Here is a 21,785-nt window from a genome sequence, read left to right as displayed (position 1 = left end):
GGCACACAACTGGCTTTAAGACAGTTCTACACTGTGCCTCCATTACTGAACAGAATCATTATGTGATATAAGAATAAGACTGAATAGGTGAAGCAGACTAATCTATATAGTCCCATGAAAAATAAAATGGAGATACATTCACAAATAATTTTTATCATGAATTGACTGCATTCACAGTTTTCATATCAAAAATAGACGAGGTGATATTTGCTACCACTAGTCAAAATGCTACATTTTTTTGTGCAACCAGAACACCAAATGTATTGCCTCAGAGCTCCCAGCACCAGAAATGTAGCACCTGTCACTGATTCATTAAAGTAGTCATATCCTTTTCTGCATCTGTTTCAACATCTGCTGCTGCTACCTGGTCCTTGAAACCAGAAGGCTGGTTTGATAAGTTGTCAAGCAGGGCTGCACATTCCAAATAACTTTTCTAAAAACTGAATCCAAAAGACCGCATGGCCCTATAGAATAACCAGAGATGGAATGCAATGCATTCAATTCATGCATGGGTGAGACATCTATGCAGGTCATTCTAATCCACAATTCTATACCCTACACAGTATATTTCAACATGAGTTATACAAAAATGCTGCAATAAATGTCTCCTTGAATATACAATGTGGTTTATAATGCAATAGCAATAGCACATAGACTTATATACCACTTCATAGTACTTTATAGGCCTCTCTAAGCAGTGTACAGAGTCAGCATCTTTCCCCCAACAATCTGGGTCCTCATTTTACCAACCTCTGAAGGATGGAAGGCTGAGTCAACCTGGCAGTGAGCAGTGAGTTAGCCTGCAATATTGCATTCTAACCACTGCTCCACCACCGGATGAAATCCATCCATTAGAATAAAGTGAATATATAGGTATATATGTACGTACAGATATTTCTCAACTTACAACCACAAATGGGGTTGGACTTCTATCACAAAGCAATGTATTCAGAAGGGAGATTTCACATGACCACACGGCTTAGTGGTAGCCATCTCGGTACTCCCTGTTGCTGTCATTAACCGAGAATCAAAGGTATTTAACCAACTAACCATCCCAATCCAAGCCATTCTGGGCTTGGCGTTTCCCAGCCCTGAGCTTCAATAAAATAAGGGACAGGCTCCAATTCTCCCACCGCTTATCTCCCACCACCACCACCACTATCTATGCACTTTTAACTGCCCTTACTCTACTTTGCAAGGCAGTAAGCTGCCCCCAAAATATGTAGCTCTGGGGCTGCCTGTCCCTCTTCAGGAAGCCACGGTCATTTCAGTCCAGTCCTTGCTACAGTCGTCCTCACCATCCTGCATTCCAAGACGCTGCCGCTCCAGCTGATCTTCATCATTTTCTTGGTTCCATTGCTGGCAAGGTGTGCCCCAAATCCAGGCTGCCAAAAAGCCCCTTTGCACTGCAGAAGAAAAAAAAGAAAAAGCCAAAAGTAGCAATGATTAATATCATAGAGAATTAATACAGGGTTAACGATTGCAAGCCTGGAGGAACGTTGTCCATGGGGTCGCAATGGGTCAGACACGACTTCACAACTAACAACAACAACTACGATTGCAAATGTAGATACACAGGGATTTATTCAAAATTGGAGATTTCTGTAAGAGGTTTTCCCTATTATTAAAGAAGAAACAAAACATTAATTAGGATGTAAAACAACAGAGCATTTATGGATTTAAACTTGTTTCTATGTACTGTAAAGGTAAAGCGATCTATAAATCTCCCACTAACACATTTGAAAAAATAATATTAAATTACCTGTCTCAGCCTAAAGATTTGATATCCCATATGTATAAATTGTTCTCTACTTTGAAGAAGCTTGAGCAACTGATTTGGGGAAATGGTGAAATAATAATACACAGCAACCATTGTGGCAATCTGGAAATTTTCTATCAGTTGCTATATAGAAATTCATTAGAAAAATTTTGCATTGTTGGCATTTAACTATTTAATAAATATTCAAATGTCCCATAATTATCCTGCAAAATGTTTTTTGGGCAGGAGTTGTAAACAGAAGGGAACTTTTTTTCGTCTTTGTTGTGAAAAAGTATCAGATATTTTGGGGCAGAGAAAAGTTTTGAATGAACAAGGAATTAAATTTTTTTATCAAATTTAGAATTATATACATTTGACAGAGAGAATATGAGCTTCAGTAACAAGAAATCTATTATATTTTTACTTTGGGCAGTTAAATTATTAATCACTCAACATAGAAAGACTTGGATAATTTATCAACTGTACAATGACATAGTAAGATTTAGTCAGTAGCTCTACTTGTGAAAGTGTCAGATAAAGTTTGTATGTTAAAGAAACAGGATAGAAAACCATCATTTGCAGGACCTGGAGAGACTTAATTGTTGTTGTTGTTGTTGTTTAAAAAATAACAAATCTCTCTGCTCATAGGATATGTAGAAATCATACTGTAATCTATAAAGAGTAGAAAAAACATTAGACTAAACTGATACAGTGCCAATAAAAATGTTTTGCTATCATACAAAATCAAATTTAAGTAATGCTTGTATTAATAAACAAAAAAAAGTTGATTTTGGAAAGACATTCTTGGAATGATTACAAAGTATTATAGCTGACCAGCTTTTGAGTGCAGTTGTCTCTTGACTTGTCCTAAAGTATAAATCTTTATGGTAAGCTGAAACATGAGCCTTGAAAAGTTCTCTGACGCGTAAACTGTACTTTGCAGACTGCAGGAGGAGATTGTTATCACTTTGTATATTAATAAATGGGAAATGCAGCAGAAGTGGCAGAACTGAAACACAATTAACAGAATTACAAAGGGACCTTGGAGGTCTTCTAGTCCTGCTCAAGCAGAAGACCCTATATCATTTCAGACAAATGGTTGTCCAAGTCTCTTTTTAAAAGCCTCCAGTAATGGAGCACCAACAAATAGTATATCAACCATGACTTCTTTTCTTTGTCACTACCATAGAAACCTTATTCATCTATGGCAGGGTCCCCAACCCCTGGTCTGTGGACCAGTAACGGATTGCAGCACGACAGCAACCAGTCCGCACAAACAAGCAAAGCCCCATCCATGGGATGCAGGCAGCACACAAAACCGCGCACCCTCCAGTCCACGGAAAAACCTCTCTCCAGAGAACTGGTCTCTGGTGCCCAAAAGGTTGGGGGCCTCTGCTCTATGGCCCAATTTATAGAGCTAACACTAACATGGTTTAGGATCAGAAATCTGAAGATTTACCTGTCCTATCCTTGCCAAAACATGAGACCAACAAAGAAGGCCTTACTTTCTATTTCTCCCATGAGAATGGTTAATTAAATTCATGGGGAGCAAGGAAAGGGAAAATTTCTGTAGAGAATTCACATCTTTGAAGTGCCATTCCACATTGGTTGATCTGTAAGAGAATTTTTAAAGAGTTATTTGGTCTTATCAGTGCAGGGCTAGCTCTCATGTGATTTTCTTTAAATCTTGTATTTTTACTGGTTTGCCTGAATTTGGAATTTTTTATATATTTATTTTTAACATATTTTAATTGTGTATTTTGAATTTATAAAATGTAACTTTTTTAATGAAGGTTTCTATCGTAAAATTCAGGCTCTGGAAGAAAATTGGTTTCCACCTCCTCCTCCTCTTCTTTCTCATTTTCCTAGTTGTTCTTATTGCTCTAGCGCTTAATCAAAATACAAATTTCTTTTTCCTTTTCTCTACCCCACTTCAATCGATATGTGTCAGAACTTGGAGTTTTACAAATGTATCCTTAAGCACGGGCATTCTTACCAACTTTATTCCTACAATCAAACAATCCTGTGTTACATGTGTGCATTATAGGGAATGAGACAACAGTTCCCATTTTTATCAAAGCCTTCTGTCATACATCAGTTGCATTTTGGTATTTAATATTATTTCAATATGGTGGCTTTTGTATGTTTGGTAAACATTATTTTCTCCTTAGGATAAGGAGAATGACTAATATTTCAGTCATTTATATTCCAAGAACTTTGTGTTTGAGTAACAAGCACACTCTTAACTGCACCTTTTTAGGCTTTCATATGGTGAAAAAAAAATCACAAAAGCTTAATGTTGTATTATTATTTCTGGCATTCAGTCATCAGCAAATAACATTTTACCTTAAGATGTGATTCTCAGATACTAAGCACCAGAAATAATTGATCATCATGACTTTCCTTTGTGAATTTCAACTTTCATTTTCTTTTCTGAACAACACATTTAGTCAGTTACATGTACCAATTACTATGGTACATAAAAACAGGGTTGCTCTGGCTATTGTGTTCCTCAATAGATTTACTCTCAATGCCCTTTCTAGGACAAAGCCAGTGAATTAGAACTTTAATGCTGTGCGATGTGTGTGTGTGTGTCCTTCCCCGCCACCCCCGCCAGCAGCCACCTGAGTTTCTGAATCAGGTTGTAAGTTGAAATTGCACCATTGTAAAATCTTGTTAGGATTTTAGCATGAATTGAAGAACAGTTCTGTCTCCTCCCTTCATTTCATATACCCCTTTTCCTTCTTCTGCTAATGTTAGCAGAGGGTGGGAGGGTGGGCTTGGATTCAGTAAGCAAATTCATAAACATTCATCTAAAGTTTTACTTGTGTTTTCTTTCGGGGGGGTGATTAGAATCGCCAAAGAATAGCGCAAGAATACAGAACAAAGAATTCTCATTCAAGAGCATGTTGGAAGATGCAGAACCCTCCTGAGTATTCTTGCATAGAATAGAGAATAAAAGCACTTGAACAGTAACTGGAACAGAAGGCTTGGTTTTGCCTACTGCTGTGGTCCGTATATCAGTGCTGAAATTGGACATTAATTAGCACTTTATTTGCTGTGTGCTCCTTTTCTTCCAAATATTTCCTTTGGGGCCATGACAGCCATTTCCTGCCCTTTCATCTTTTTTTCCCCCCTAGTGATTGAACTATTAGCCTCCTGTACCTGTGATAGAATGAATATTAGCTACTTATGGGAGAACCAAAGAGCTAAACAGCACAGGCCACATGTAGGAATAAAGGACCAAATTAAATGAAAGTTACATCTACCAGGCCTCGAGGAGAAAAATATTACATCATTAAAAAGGAAAGGAAGGGGGAGGAAAGTCAAAATTCAAGTGTGAAAGTGATTAGTGCAGCGTTGGTTTGTTGTTGTTTTTTTTCCTTAAATACTGGTGGGCCTGGAGGATGTTCTTAAGTTCTCAGTGGCTTGACAGGAACCTTATCATTTATGCAATGGATTTCTCTAAGCCAGATCCAAAAGGACTGAAAATTAAAAGCATTCATGGCTGTTTTCTTGAGCCGGGCAGCAAAGTGCAGAGCAGTGTAGCATATTCCAACAAAGCACTTAACCATGTAATTAAATCAGAAGCATTAGAGTAGCTCATTTGAAATTAACTGGAGTTGCTTAAATGCTAGGCCTTATCATTATTATTCATTTATATAGCACATTGAGCATTCAGAATGCTATACTGCCCTTATAGGATTTATCCATGGTCATTATTATTCCCACTTTATCCTTCAGGAACTGGGAATGAAAGACACCAAACCTTGTCCAAGTCTACGTATCGTTCGTCAAGCCCATCCATTGTACAAAGTCACACACAGTTAAATCTCTTGAATAACAAAGAAACTTTGTTTTTACACACTTCAAATGAGAGAGATATGTAGTTTGATCATGGGTGTATGGAGAACTGTGCAGCTATAAATTATAGGCAACCATAAATATATTTTTTTTAAAAAATGAAAACATACAAATGCCAAAATCCATCCTTCTAAGATACTGTAATATGGTTCACGATTTAGAAGAGTACTTGCGAAAATTGCATGCCTAGGTGCAATTGTTTGTATGTGTGTATACAAAATATACAAACATATTTCATGAATTAAATAACTGCACACATGGGGAAATTCATCAAAATGAAACCTGGTTATCCCACTACTTACCCAGTTTCTCAACAACTAAAATTTAAATGAAAGTCCCATCTTAGATTCATTGAGATTACTGTAATAGAGACCTCTGATGATTATTATTATAGTTATTTTACTAATATTTCTTGTGGGGGGATTGTTTTAAATTCACGATCATCTTTCTTTCAGGTAAATGCAATAATCTGCAAAAGGTGTGCATAAAGAATATACACAATTCAAAATGTTTATGAACTTGCTTATGCATTTCTTTCTGTTTTATTCCATATGAATAAATAGAATAAATACACTGTTTTATTCCATAATATTAAATGACTGTAGGAAATAAACTTAGCTTCCCTTTAAAGGGAAATGGTAGCAAAAAAATGAAAAAAAGAATATAATGGTCATAAGACTGGCCATACCTGAAAGAGCCTGGAGTATCATAAATCAATGGCATTTCTTGATTTCAAACAGAGAGTGGAAATTACTTTAAGCTATTGATTCCAAAGATGGGGCTGAGGAACCAGATCTGGTGCCTTGAGAAGAAATTCTGTACTCTCTCACCATGAAATTGATGATGTGGACATTCCTCAAAAAAGTCTTGCCAACTGAGGAAGATGAACAATCAGTTTCTGCTATAGTAGCATTAAAATGAAGAACTTCATTTTTTATGTAGATAAAGCAATACAAATTCCTGATATAGCAGGAAGGTGAACCAGGAGACAGTAACCATGTTAAGCACATTGGGCAATTTTTGTGTGTAGTCAAGGTCAGTGGTTTGGGACTGAAACTTAAATTGTCCTCAGTAAAGATGTCCACCAGAAGAAAATTAAGAGCTGGTAAACTGGTTTTTACAATCATGTTTACTAAATTCCTGGTAGTAAAGCAACTACCCAAAATGTGACCTTCACTGAAGCCCAGAAAGCATGAAGAATAGGTTACTGATGGGATAACCAACTCCTGAAAGAAATCCTGACTCATCAACCTATGATCAACTTCCTTCCTCAGCATGTTAAATCAGGATAAGTCTGGAAACAGCCTTTACTATCACCGTTCTGTTCTTGTGGAATATGCTGCTGCTGAGATACAGATGAAAAAATGAAAACAGAAAAAATCATCCATGGGTTCAGTTATCATATTTACAGAAAGGTACCCAGAACAACACTCAGACTGAGATAGGGGGAACATCAAAGAGATAAGTTTGTTTTAATGTATTGACAAGAAAGATCAAAATAAAAAAAAATACTACAGAAGATGCTGAGGATACATGCTTAGAAGAGAAAGCCAAATGCTGCTACTTACAAAGTGGTTGAGCTGTGCTTCCACCAGAAGTCCATTGCAATTCTTAAAAGTTCTAACATGGGCTTGGTCCTAGTGTATCACTCATATGTGTCAAGATCACATAGAATAAAATAAACATTCTGACCATTTAAAGAAGATTAGCAATAGCAAAAGCATTTGGACTTATATACTGCTCCATAGTGCTTTACAGCACTCTCTGAGGGGTTTACAAATGTCAGCAGAGTTGCCCCCAGAGTCTGAGTCTTCATTTTACCACCTGAGTCAACCTTGAGCTGGTCAGGATTGAACTCTAGACTGTGGGCAGAGTTAGCCTGCAACATTGCATTCTAACCATTGCCTCCCCACAATAGAATCACAGATCCTTACAAATATCTACCATAGGATTAATGGACAGTGTTGTGGATTGCTGTGAGAAAGAAGACATTATACTTTTTTCACTGACCTTGCTAATAATTTCTTTCTTTCATATTTTTTTCAATGGAAATTTAGAACATGTACCATTGGCAATTCTGAATTAAATTCATATTATTTAATCTTTTGGTTGTAAAGTTATAGAAATTCAACAAACCAATAAAATTAATAATATTCTTATTAAAGTTATAATACTGTATTCCCTAAATAATGTTATTGATATTTGCATATCAGTAACATTATTGATCTTTATCAAGTCCTATTTAAAGAGGCTATATTCCAACCTCCAGGTAGAACTAGCAAGATCTCAGTAGGTTTTCTGACATTACAGAACAGATAAGTTTAACTTTCCACACTGTTCCAGAGTGATACAATGGGTGTACTAAAATTGCTACCTAGAGATATAGCAATCCATTTAAGGAGGACACAATAGCAATAGCACTTAGACTTATATACCGCTTCATAGTCCTTTACAGCACTCTCTAAGAGATTTACAGAATTGGCATATTGCCCCCAACAATTTGGGTCCTTATTTTACCGACCTTGGAAGAATGGAAGGCTGAGTCAATCTTGAGCCGGTGAGGATCAAACTACTGGCAGTGAGATGAATTAGCCTGCAATACTGCATTTTAACCACTGCACCACCACAGCTCCACAAGGCATTCAAAAGGTACTTTATTTTCTGCCAAGATGCTGTAGGTACCAAAATCGGCCCTTTGTGTAGACAGACATGTGAAGTGCTTCACTACGGAACATCCCCTTTCGTACATCATGTCAGGCTTGATTTATTGAAATCCACAAAACATTGCTTTATTTTCTGTCTGGATCTGAGATTGTTCTGTTTTGCAATGGACCGCATTACAACTGAAGATTTCAGACTATGGCACAATATTTTGGTTTAGTATTAATTTAATTAGAATGGTCTCCCCTTTGAATATTAAGATACCTTAAAAAAAATTTAATGGAAATTATGGCCCATTATTTTTCAAACCGTGTTGAAGTAACCCTGAGCTTAGCAGGCTGAAAACATTAAATAAATTGAAATAGATGAAATAAACATGAATCACTGGTTACTGCTCAAACTTTTCCCATACTGCAGAAGCATATTTTCTAACAGTTATCATAATCCTCCAGTTCACATTATTATATATCTAAAATGTATAGGTAGTCCTTGACTTATGACCACAATAGAGCCCAACATTTCTGTTGTTAAGTGAGACATTTTAAAGTGACATTTTGCCCCATTGTACGAACTTGCTTGCCACAGTTGTTAAGTGAGTCACTGCAGTTGATAAGTTAGCAACACAGTTGTTAAGTGAATCTGGCTTCCACATTGGCTTTGCTTGTCAGAAGGTCACAAAAGGGAATCACATGATTCCAGGGCTCTGCAACGCTCATAAATATGAAACAATGGCCAAGCACCTGAATTTTGATCATGTGACCATGTGGATACTATAACATCGTAAGTGCGAAAAATGGTCATAAATCACTTATTTCAGTATCGTTGAACAGTCACTAAACAAACTGTTGTAAGTCGAGGACTATCTGTATTTATAATCTGGAATGATCAGATCTCTCCCTTTAAAAATAAACTATCTTCTGCAAAGAAGCCAGAAATTGTCTTGAAAATATGCAACATATATTTTTTAGTTATTCCTAAATGCAACTTGTGTCCTCTGAGTCTCCAGGTTTGTGTACAACTAAATCCCAAGATTCCCATCTGAAGGCAATTAGCTAATTTAAGCAAACTTAGAAAAATAGAACAAAATGATTGTTCCTAATTCCACTGCTTCCTGGACAAGAAAACTTAAGTAGACTTACATACTAAAATAGAACAAATTGGGTATCTTGCCATTGTTCCTGTTTGCTCATAGGCTGTATGCAAAAGGCCTTGGAGGAATTTCAAGTAGGTGATTGTTGGTAATCATTTTGTTTCAATGTGCAAAGTTGCACAGAACCTCAGTCTACTAGAAAACAGAATGTTCTCACTCAATTATATTAGCAATCATTATTTCAATAGTGGAAAAGTTCCACAGTAAATAATACAGACTGTTTATCATGCTGGAGAAGAAGAAAAAAGCAATAAATGCTTCTTTTTAAAAATCACAGGAGATTCCAAATAGGGAGAAGGGAGGGCAAGAGGTTCTATTTGCTCACAAACAAGTTAAATTTAGCTACTCTCTTGTCCCTGCTATGACTTGAGTCTATTGCTAAGCCGGGACAATGCTGCCCCTGTCCATAAGAGACGGGGAATAAGTGCTCCAGGACAAACTTGTAATCGTTAAGTTCGTATACAGTGCAATTTGAAAATATGTTTTTGAATGACAATTTAAAAGGATATATGCCATGATTCATGCTTCCTTCTTTCTTCTTTTCATTGCAAGGGGGCCTCTGTTCACAGAATGACACAGTGTGGCTCCCAGTAAAACAGCAAGATTTGATAAGTATTTGTTTCACAGGGAGAGTATTTACCAGGGTCCTTTGGGATATGTCCCTTCTAATTTTTGACATTCTGATTAGAGCTATTCCTGACTAAAGTTTATTGTTTTAATAAATCCTTCCTTTGTCCCTTCTTTTTGTCCATGGGGTAAAATGATATCCCTGGGACTAGATTCCGCTTTCCATGAGTAGCGCAAATCCGGAATGGCTATAGTTGGGGTTTGATGTACATAGTGCATTTAACTGCTGAACCTTTTTTGGGAGGTTGATTGAAAATAGCTCCATTGTAAAGAGCTTATTCTCTAACTCATGAATCTATCTTGGACTTACTGAAAGTATGCCCAGTGAACAGAATCATTGGTCCCATGTTCAGGGTAATGTTGGCTTGTTCCAAAGTTAATATAAACTATTTCCCCTTTTTTTTCATCCTGTGCCATGCCAGAGAAAATATCTCTCAGGCCATGTCAGAGCCACAACAATATTCACCAATATTTACCAATTGTTGATACAGGTAGTCCTTAACTTACGACCACAAGTGAGCCCAAAATTTCTGTTGCTGTTGTTGTTAACTGGGTTTGGGTGGTAGATAACAAAAGGGGAAAGACTGTAGTTCACTGGAAATATACAGGGAGTCCCAAAATTTGGGTTGCTGAGTGAGATATGTGTTAAGTGAATTTTGCCCCATTTTATGATCTTTTTTTGCCACAGTTGGTAAAATGGTTGTTAAGTGAGTTTTATCCCTTTTTATGATGTTTCTTGCCAGAGTTCTTAAGTGAATCAGTGCAGTTGTTAAACTAGTAACACAATAGTTAAGTGAATCTTGCTTCCCCATTAACTTGCCAATTAAGAGGCTTCTACATATTCCAGGATTTAATAGAATCCAAAGACATTTTAACATTGTTTTATTACAGTTTACTGATATAGATTTAGCTCTTGCTGGTTTTATTGCTCCTCTATTGTTTCTTGAACTTGGAGATGGATAGATGGTAGTTTTAAACCACTGTTCCACTATTAATGTGGATTAGTTTTTGAAGTTGTCATTGTCAGGGTTGTTATCGGCATTTGTAGATGGCAAGGGAGAAAGTGGTTACCTGTACAGGTAGTCTTCGACTTACGACCACAATTGAGCCCAAAATTTCTGTTGCTAAGTGAGATATTTGTTAAGTGAATTTGTCCTATTTTATGACATTTTTGCCACATTTCTTAAGTTAGAAACATAGTTGTTAAGTGAATCTGGTTTCCCCATTGACTTTGCTCGTCAAAAAGTCGCAAAATTGATCACATGACCCTGGGACACTGCAACCGTCATAAATACAAGCCAGTTGCCAAGTATCTGAATTTTAATCACATGACCCTGGGGATGCTGCAAGAGTGAAAAACGGTCATAAGTCACTTTTTTCAGTGCTGTTCTAACTTCCGACGGTCACTAAATGAACTGTTGTAAGTTGAGAACCAACTGCTTCTCTTACATAATATTGATATCATCAGCATTGTATCTTTCTTGAACAGATCTGTCAGGAGAGAAATGGAGGCATGGTGCGTTAATGGATTCAGACACATTTTTCCCCGCCATATAACACTGAAGTTGTCCATTCTATTCACTTTTTTTAAAATATCTATTTAATAGCTGCTGGATGAATGTAGTTTAGGGCATTCTATCACACAGTTCCCTTTTGATCAATTCAGACACAAAAGTGGCTAGACCAGCATCTGGAAGCAGTAGTGAGCTGGGGGAAAAAAGCATATAAATTGGATCCTAACAAGACATATGCCACTGGACAGGAGATGGGAAGGAGATAGGAAGACAGTCTATCCAAAACAAAATTGCACTCAAGTTCTCATCTGTGTTGAGCTTTTTTTAGTTAAGGTCAGAGTTGCTGCACAAATTAATGCTGGTGTTTAGTGGGAGCAAAAGTGAATGAATTATTAATACCCCACATGAATGCAGATTCAAACCACTGAATGTCCCTGCAGAATTTATTGAGACTAAATTATATAAATATCATCTTTTAAGAGCAGAGATGTTTTCATACTCAAGTCAGATGAAGGTAGCTATCGCTCCACAAAACCTTGCAAGTCCATTACTCAGACAGAAGGAAAATCATTTCTTCCTGCATTGTCCCTCAGTAATAAATGCTAATTAGTTATACTGGGGAAGAAAGTTTAAAGCCAATATCTGATTAGCCTAGATTCTGATTAGGGATTTGTGGCATTTTGTAGGAATGATGACATGAAGCTAACTCTATATTTTAGGATTTTGGAAGTTTGGTATTGTATACATTTTCCAATTTTCCATCTTTCTTGTCTTAGACAACTGCATGCAGCTTCATTCTGCTACCTCATCTCTCTTGAAAGAAATGAATGCTGCATTATCAGATGGGTTCACTGCACCCTGGTGGCTGAAGCTGGGTCCTTTCACTGAACAAACCAACAAAAATTTAATAATGAAGATTTAAAATTCACACACAGGACTTGCTTCAACTCTTCTTTCCTATGGAAGGCAGCTTCCTATCTTATTCGCTTTGGATATTCTATACCACAAACACTATACAATCCAAGGGAACTCTGAAACACAAATGAAGGTGAATGTACATGAGCCAGTATTGATTTGATTTGATTTGATTAAATTTATATGCCGCCCTTCTCCCTGAGGACTCAGGGCGGCTCACAACAATAAAAATTAAAAAACATAGAGTAAAAAATTTAAAAAAGAATTAAACAATAAATGCAAAATTATGAGACAATTTAACCCAGTAAAAAGCCTAATTAAAAACCATAGTTAGTCCAGGCCCGCTTGTTGGAACAACCAGGTCTTCAGGTCATGGCGGAAGGACCGAAGGTCAGGGGCCATCCGCAGCTCTGGAGGCAACTCATTCCAGAGGGTCAGCGCACCCACAAAGAAGGCTCTCCCCCTGGGGGTCACCAGCCGGCATTGCCTGGCCGACGGCACCCTGAGGAGGCCGACTCTGTGTGAGCGAACCGGGCGATGGGAGGTTGACAATGGCAGCAGGTGGTCTCGCAAGTATAATGTTGCAGGATCCAACCTGGGTCGGTCACTAAGGCCAGAGGTTTAGTCTTCTGAGTTTTCAGTCTCATGCTGGAGCCCATCCTCAAGGAGCTTCTCTCTAGCAGAGCGTGTAGTAGCAGAGTGTGTAGTAGCAGAATGTGTAGCAGCACACTCTGCTAGACAAAAGTTCCCTGAGGATAGGGCCCCAACACAAGTCCAAAAGCTCAGAAGACTACTGTAAACCTCTGGTCCCAGTTCCGACCCAGATTGGATCCTGCCAATCTGAAAGAGTTGAACATTTTAGTGTTCAGATTTCATGGTTCTAAAGATAGTTCTTGCATTCATCACTTTACTACACTGTTTCTTTCTTTCTTTCTTTTTGCCATATTTAACCCATTACATAGATACTTGAGGGAATCCAAGAATGGCACCCAAAAAATATTTCTGTGCCATTAATTGAAATAGTAAGGATTTGCAATGTGTTACAGAACACTTGAAATGTGGGGTTAAACATGAGTAAAGGGTTTATTGTCCATTTCACTTTATGATAACCTTTTTCTCCTATCATTCTCACAATGATCGGGTAAGATTTTCCAATAAAAATTGATCACAGGGCCACTGAAAGTATAGCATAGAAAAATCAATTCTCTCCCTTGGTGTATAGGATTTTAAGATATTAAGAGGAGCTATTGGACTCATGTTTATTTTACTCAACGTGGTGATCTCTAATGAAAAATACTAGCCAAGTAGAAAAGAATAAAAAAATGAAATGCTCTATTACATGCTTCTTAAACATAAGCAGATTGCAAGGTAGCTTTAGAATTGTTCATAACAATAAGTGTTTGGATTCTGTTAAAACATAAATACATATGTGCCTAAACATGTACCCATCACATTATTTGGGGGAGGGACAAGTAACATTATTCATAGGGCATACCTGTGCACTTTCAATGTTTCCTAAAAGCATCAATTGATCAGTACCATGGTGCATGGTAGAGATCCAAACAATTGGGCCCTACTGGTCATAGTAAGCTTATAGTTCTAATAGAGATTGCACCGTCTTTGTTCAAGTAACTGGTTAAAACCTGAATCAGTTTTTTAGATAAGAAAAACCCTCATTCAATGGTACATGATCTGAGCATCTAAGTCTTGGTGACTGGAATTTTCAGGTTATGAATCTCAAATCACTTGGCTAGGAAGGTTTCCTGATTGAGACTCACAGTCAGCAAAGTCTAGATCAGGGGTCTCCAACCTTGACCACATTAAGACTTGTAGACTTCAACTCTCAGAATTCCCCTCCCAGCCCATACTGGCTAAGAAATTCTGGGAGTTGAAGTCCACAAATCTTAAACTTGCCCAAGTTGAAGACCCCTAGATCTAGAGCAATGGTTCACATCCTTGCTAACTTTAAGAGGTGTGGACTTGACAGAACTGAGAGAATTCTGCAGCTAGGAAAGCAAGTATACTTCCAGTCTTTCCCCTTTTGTCACCTACCAGCCTGTTATCCTTGTTCTTTCACGTGGTCACTCTAGTTAAAAATATATTTTTTTAAAAAAAAATGAGGCATTGTAGCTTTAAGCTAAACAACACAGAATCTATATAACTTTGTATCCCACTGTTGTTATCAAAACATAAGGTGACTTATTATTTAGAATGCTTCATGCCATCACAACAGTTTGCTAAGTTTTGAGAAAATTAAAGGAGTATTGTGCTGATCAGCATCCTCATCCATGGAAGATCCCAGTTCAACTTCCAGGCAGTTGGAGTTTGCTTTTTCGCTGGGCAATCAACCTTCCTTCCTACGGCTGAGAAGAACAAATGGCATCTCACTCTTTAAAACTGTACTTCCTAGCAACATGTTTGAAGCTACAGCTGCCTGATATGGCTAATGAATTTTACAATCAAAAGCTAAAGTGAATTAGCTGTAGCAGATGTTTTTTCTCTGGGAACCACCAGACCTTTCTGGCCACTCATTTATCCTTCAAGAGGATAAAACTTTGCACTTCTATTATGTGCTGTCATTGGAGCATTACACAACTTTATCAAACTTTTTCTTTTTAATCCTAGAAACTGAATTAATTTCCAGCAAAGTTTTTTTAAAAAATTGTGTGTGTGTGTGTGTGTGTGTGTGTGTGTGTGTGTCTCCCTTTAATCACATTTTCTGGGGAACATGTGTACTGTAAGGTTGGAGAGCAGATTATGGCTTTCAGAAAGACATTTTCAAAAGAAACCTGCCTTCTCACTCCCAAAGCCCCCATCTGAAGGTCCTCTGGTTTTGTGAAGAGGAAAAAATTAATTACTATTTTAATAAAGAAGCCAAGCCTGCTGAAAATCCTCTTAGAAAGTAGCTGGGTGATGTAATGGCTAGCAGGGGGGATATTGAAAACAGTGACCACACAGTCTGCCTTTCGCTTTTTCTATTCAGTCCCTGTAAGATGATACGGACTGCTGGACTGCACATTAGGGAATTAAAAGCATAACATTGCCTGCTTGGAAAAAGGGGTGATGCAGAGATAGCAGGTCACTCTAATATTAACATGTGCTTTAACCTTTCAAGTGACCTGCTGTCATCGGAAAGGGGCACAGCAGGAAGAAAGAGAGAGGAAGACAATGATTTAGTCAGAAGGATATGGAGGTGAAGAAGAGACCCCCTCGATTATGTGTGGTGGGGGGATATTTATTTACTCTGCTCGTTATCAAATTCTCAATAGGAGAGCAACATTTTTTTAAAAAAGAAAGAAAATCAATTATTCACTTGAAAGTCAAGTCGTCCAGATATTGTAAAGCTATATGGTCCATAACGAAGAAGTATATTTGATCATAGCATATGGTGTTCAAGTGTGTATGTGTATCTGTGCCCAGGCATGATTGTGAGTGCGATTGGTGAAATTTTTGTGCAGTATCCGCAAATCAAAAACTCTTTTCTTGCAAATACAGGGCAGGCAGGCAGAACAAATGATAACTTCTGGCTCCAGAAATCTGTTGTTATAATCCTACCGCAATTATAATCCTAGCACAATGATCCTCCTTTTCTGTTTGGGATTAGAATTAGATATTTCTTATCCTTCAGCTTTGGAAGCCACTGACCACTGCATCCTTCTATTTTAATAAACCATCAAATATATATAAAAAAGAGGAAGTTAAAAATATAACAGTAAAAGCAATGAACTATTTAGGACCAATCTGCACACTAAATCCATGCAGCAGTCAAGGTCTCAGCTGAAAAGAGGAGTCTTTATCAACAAACTAATACTTTTTCCTCTAGTTCTTTTTTAATGAAATGAGAATCACTGAGAGTATCTTTTGGGTTCAGTTCAGCTAAATTTATATATGAATTGCTGAGCTAGATAGAGTTACCATGCTACTTAGTCTGCTCTGCAACCTCAAAACTAGTATGCAACATTCATATGCACAGGAGGAATAAATCTTGTTACTGGTTCCAAAAATAAAATGCATTTCTAGTTTCTATAAAGGAAATGCTGGGGAGGAGCAATGTTTTGATCTTTGCTTTGAGCATCAAAACGTCCTGGGCTATCTTTAGATACCAATTCTCATACATATAGTAAATCAGGATGGGCTCAAATAATAACCACAAAGATGGTTGGTTTCAATCAGCCAGATGTTTAGACTAGATTTGGCATGTTTGTTCATCTATCAAGTCCTTCCCAAGGTGTTTAGGTCTTTTTGTTTCCTTTTTAGCTTTCTTATTATCTCTTTTGAATGATATGTAAATGTTGTTTATTTCTATGTGCCTGTTGATGACTGATTTGTCTGAGTGCCAGGTTTCCAGGAATTCTCCAGCATTTTGGGGCTTAGTTTGATCTAGGATGCTCACAGTTTTCTTACCAACAATCAAAACCTAGATACACAGAGATTAACACCAGGATGATTACCAGAGCAGTAACCAAGGAGTAAACAATTCCCCAGTCAAGGAATATCAACTCAACCAAGCAATCAAGCAAACAGTTAACAACAGCTTAATCAAGGAATTACCAACAATGCTACCACCAACATTGAAGGGCAAGTCACTTGTATATAAACAGAGGGCAAACCCTCTCCCTTCTAATACTGATGATGTTACTTAGTTGGGTAATGAAACATCTGCAAGAAAACAACCTAGCTCAGAGAGCACCAAGGACCCCACAGCTTCTATAGAACTGACTCTTCATTTTGACAAAGAACAAATTGTACAAATTTTGAACTCAGCACTAACTTTTATCCATACCTCCAATACTACTCAAATTGTGTGATTGGTTTGCTCTAGTAATGGTACTATAGGCATTTTAGGCCTCAAATATCATCTCCATGATGGGTTCAAGTAGAATTTAACATGAAACCACCATGTACTTCCTTTGAAATTTATTTATTAAATATATTAGTATGCTGCTGCAATAATATCTCAGTGATTCAAATAGAAAAAAAATCTATCTATTTTAAATAAGCCACATAGAATTAAAAACAAAACTAAACACATCAACACTAAAAGAGTAGAAAGAAATTAAAGATGGCAATATCAAATCTTTCTAAGGAGAAAACTCTTTGAAATAGCTCAATCTAGCAAAAAACCAGTGAACGAACCTGCCTAATTTCTACAGGGGTAAGATATACTGCAGTTTCTCCCATCTAGGGTCAGTCCTCAGATGGCTGCAAAAGGTAGTCCAGAAGGTATCTAGGTGCCAAGCCTGGAAGGGCTTTAAAGGTCTAAACCAGCACTTTAAATTAGACCTGAAAACCAAAAGACAACCAATGAAGACTTACGTGGTCCCAAAATCAGGAGCCCAAAAGTATGCAGGAACCTTCATTTTGAATCAACTTCAAAGGCAGCCCCAAGTACTGTAGAATATATTAGGGCACCAGTTACTGCTGCCAGGCCCCCATCCTCACTAAGGTCACAATTTGTGCACCAGAGTTGGGCAATCCACCTGTGGTCAAACACCTATATACTAATATAACCTACATTTAACAGAAGTCAGTATTGTGCCACATATTATGTAAAATATGAACCAGTCACATGAAACAGCATCATAAGTAAAACTCAGCACTACTTTTCTCAACAAACAGTAAATAGCTGATAAGCTTTCAGAACCTCAGCAGAATTATGTGGGGAATTCTCACAGTGACATTCTAGATCAGCTAGAAACCTTAGGGCGTGAAGTGGCACCTACAGCTGCTGAAAGCTACTGGGATACCAGCCACATGAGACAAAATCTATATCCTCAGTGAATTACGGAGATGAATCCTTGGAATGATACCCTAGATTAGAATGAATTCAACCATAAGGCTCACCTTAACCCTGGTCTTTTCCCTCTTGATATATTACCTTATGGTTGAAGAGGTGCAGTGGCTGATACTGGAGATGGTAACTATTATGTTTCGGGTTTGGACGAGCAGGAAAGACGCCAGGCAGATGAGTACAGAAGAATAGTTGCTTTATTCATAACTGTAACTGTACTGAGGGTTAGGGGTATCCATGCAGTCTTTATATAGTCTCCCATAGTCTGAACAACCAATCAGATTGAACCCATCATTCCCACCAAGTTGACTGCAGCCTGGACTGGAAAGTCCCATCTGTGTTACTGGAGAACCGTTAGCTTTCCAGCGTACATGTGATAAGGTCTTCCCAAAAGCTCAGTACATAACACCCCTTCCCCTTTTAAGGAACAGACATTATAACCCTTGATATTAAGGATTATGATTCACTCCCAACCTCCAGTGTTTAATTGAATGTTTGACCCCATTCAAGGTAGGATAATTATAACATGACCTTCTCGGATGTGCAGTGTATAGGTTGCATGCAATGAGACTAAAGACAGCTTTGCTGTTCTGCCAGTAGTATTACACCACCTAAAGTACAAGTGGACTACAACTAAATTAAAGAATGATTTTCTGAGAGATTTTCTCTCTGTTAATCCCTTTTCAGTATGCAATGCAACCTATTATATGTTGATTAACAAAATCCAAAAAACAATGGACATGCTCACAAGCTGGTAAACCATTTACAATACTTTGTCTTATTTGACAACATAGTCAGCAAGGTATGCAGGTGGCCTGTGAGGCCGTGAGGAACGTCTTTGAGTTCCGCCCACTTGGTGGTCTACCAACATATCTGGCACACCAGGTGTATTCATGCTCTCCTGTGCTGAAAAATCTGAGGATGGAGGATTGCTCTGGCTGGCCTCACCCAGTAGGCCCACCCCAGTCAAAACTTGAAGCAGAGTGACCGCAGTGGTCACTGGAGTTTGGCTGATCCAACTAATCAGGGGTTCCCTGTTGCACCTCCATTTTATCTTGGTTCTCTTCAGACTCGAAACCTGCTGTGTGCTGAAAACACTGATAGGGAGGATAAGAGCTAGCCTGTGTACCAGCTTGATAACTACGAGAGGGACTAGTACCTCCATACTCAATTAGTGACTGTTCTGGAAATCTCTTCCTTTGTTGGTCCACATGTCGTCTTACCAGACGCCCTCCCTCCACCCCTACTGTATAAGATAGGGGCCCTGATTTGTCAACCACCTTCCCTGGAACCCACAAATGTCCCGGCCCATAATTTCTGGCCCAGAACAGGTCACCAGGTTGTAGCCCCCTCGGGGGTTTGGGTTGAGCAGCATCTGACACCACTCTGTCTGGATGGAGTCTGTCCAGCTTAGTGATGAGACGTCTGCCCCAGCGAAGCTCCGCAAGACTTTTTCCTGTGGCTGTAGAAGGTGTGGAGTGTTGACAAAGTAGAAAGTCTGCTAGTCTGTGGTGCCAGTCACCTGTGATGATGCGCTTGAGTGCATCTTTGGTCGTTCTCATCATTCGTTCTGCTTGTCCATTCGATGATGGGTGGAATGGTGCAGATGTGGCATGTCTGATCATGTTTGCTCTGAGGAAAGCCTGAAACTCAGCAGCAGTAAATTGAACCCCATTATCTGAAACCACGACATCAGGTAGCCCATGTGTAGCAAAAAGTTTCCTCAGCACCTGGATGGTCCTAGCAGTAGTCATATTGGGGACTGGAACTATTTCCAGCCATTTTGAGTGGCTATCCACTACAACTAAGAATAGCTGTCCTTGAAAAGGCCCAGCATAATCAATATGAATCCTGGACCAGGGCGTGTGAGTTGCCTCCATCTATGAACAGGTGCCTGAGGCATTTCAGGTCTTGACCTCTGGCAGATATAGCAACTGTGTACCTGCTCCTCAACAGCCTTATCTAAACCAGGCCACCACAGGTAGCTTCTAGCTAATGCTTTCATGCGCACTATACCAGGGTGTCCCTCATGCAAGGACTGTAGTACTCTATCCCTTAAAACTGAGGGAATAATGACACTATTACCCCATAACAAACATCCTTTGTGTGCAGATAACTCATGCCTTCTGATAAAATAACTCTAGAATTCAGGGCCTGGACTTCTGTCTTGCCATCCCGTGAATACCCATGACAATACTCTGCATAGAATTCTATCTGTAGCAGTTTCAGCAGCAATGTCCCCAGCATGGAGGGGGAATTCAGGTAACTCCTGTATGGACAGTATTTGTGCAGCAGGGCTGGATCAGGATCCATAAGAGGTAAGGGTAGCCTACTGAGGCCATCTGCATGGCCCATTTCTTTTCCAGGTTTGTGAATCATCTTGAAATTATAAGCAGACAAAAAAATGGACCACCTGAGCATTCTAGGTGATAATATGTGGGGGGTTTGCTTATCTGTTGTGAATAAGCCCAAAAGAGGTTTGTGATCAGTAAATACAGTGAATTTCCTTCCATATAAATAATCATGGAATTTTTTGACCCCATCCACTATGACTAAGGCTTCCTTATCAATCTGTGCATAATTTATTTCAGCAACAGATAAGGTTCTAGAATAGAACCTATGGGGACTTGCTTCCCATTTTTTCTAAGTGGCTTAGAACAGCTCCCACTCCATAGGGAGATGCATCACAAGCAAAGCAAACAGGTTTAGATTCTATATAATGTGTGACAGTAGATTTGTCTGACAACAGGCCCTTAAGGTCCTGAAAACTCCTCTCATGTACATTAGTCCAATTCCAGACAGCCTTCTTATCAAGCATCCTGTGGAGGGGCTCTGCTATGGCTGCCTTGTGAGGCAGAAAGGTATGATAAAAATTCAATAAACCCAAAAATGCTTGTAATTCTGCTTTATTCTTGGGACTAGGAGCCAATTTGATGGCCCTTACATTTGATTCTGCAGGGTGGATTCCACTGGCATCTACCTGTATACGGAATCCCAAAAACTCTGTTGAAGTGACCCCTATACTGCATTTGTTTCTTTTCAATTTAAGGCCCGCATTGCGTAGCCTGTGTAATACAGCCCTGAGCCTACTAGCTAAAACCTCTTCAGATTCTCCTGTGATGAGAACATCATCATAGTATGGGCAAACACCCTGAATGCCCTTAACTGTGCGTTCCATAATTTCTTAAAATATGCCAGGTGCTACGCTTACACCAAACTGCAACCGTTTGACCTTGAAAGCTCTTTTGTGTGTGACTATAGTTTGAGCCGCTGCTGTGGCCTCATCTACTGGCAGCTGCTGGTACGCCTGTGCCAAATCGAGCTTAGCAAAAATGGCACCTCCCTGTAAAGAGGCGAGAATATGGCTGACTACTGGAACTGGGTTAGCATGCTGGTTTAAAGCTTTGTTTAGGGTGCACTTATAGTCCGTGCAAATACAACCTTCTCCATTTGACTTAAGTGGGGTAACGATAGGGGTTTCCCATTCCCCCCCCCCTTCAACAG

The sequence above is a fragment of the Vipera ursinii genome (assembly GCF_947247035.1).
Source record: "Vipera ursinii genome assembly, chromosome: 3".
Lineage (NCBI taxonomy): Eukaryota > Metazoa > Chordata > Lepidosauria > Squamata > Viperidae > Vipera > Vipera ursinii.
The sequence above is the reverse complement of the archived record's forward strand: the minus strand, read 5'-3'. Positions refer to the sequence as shown.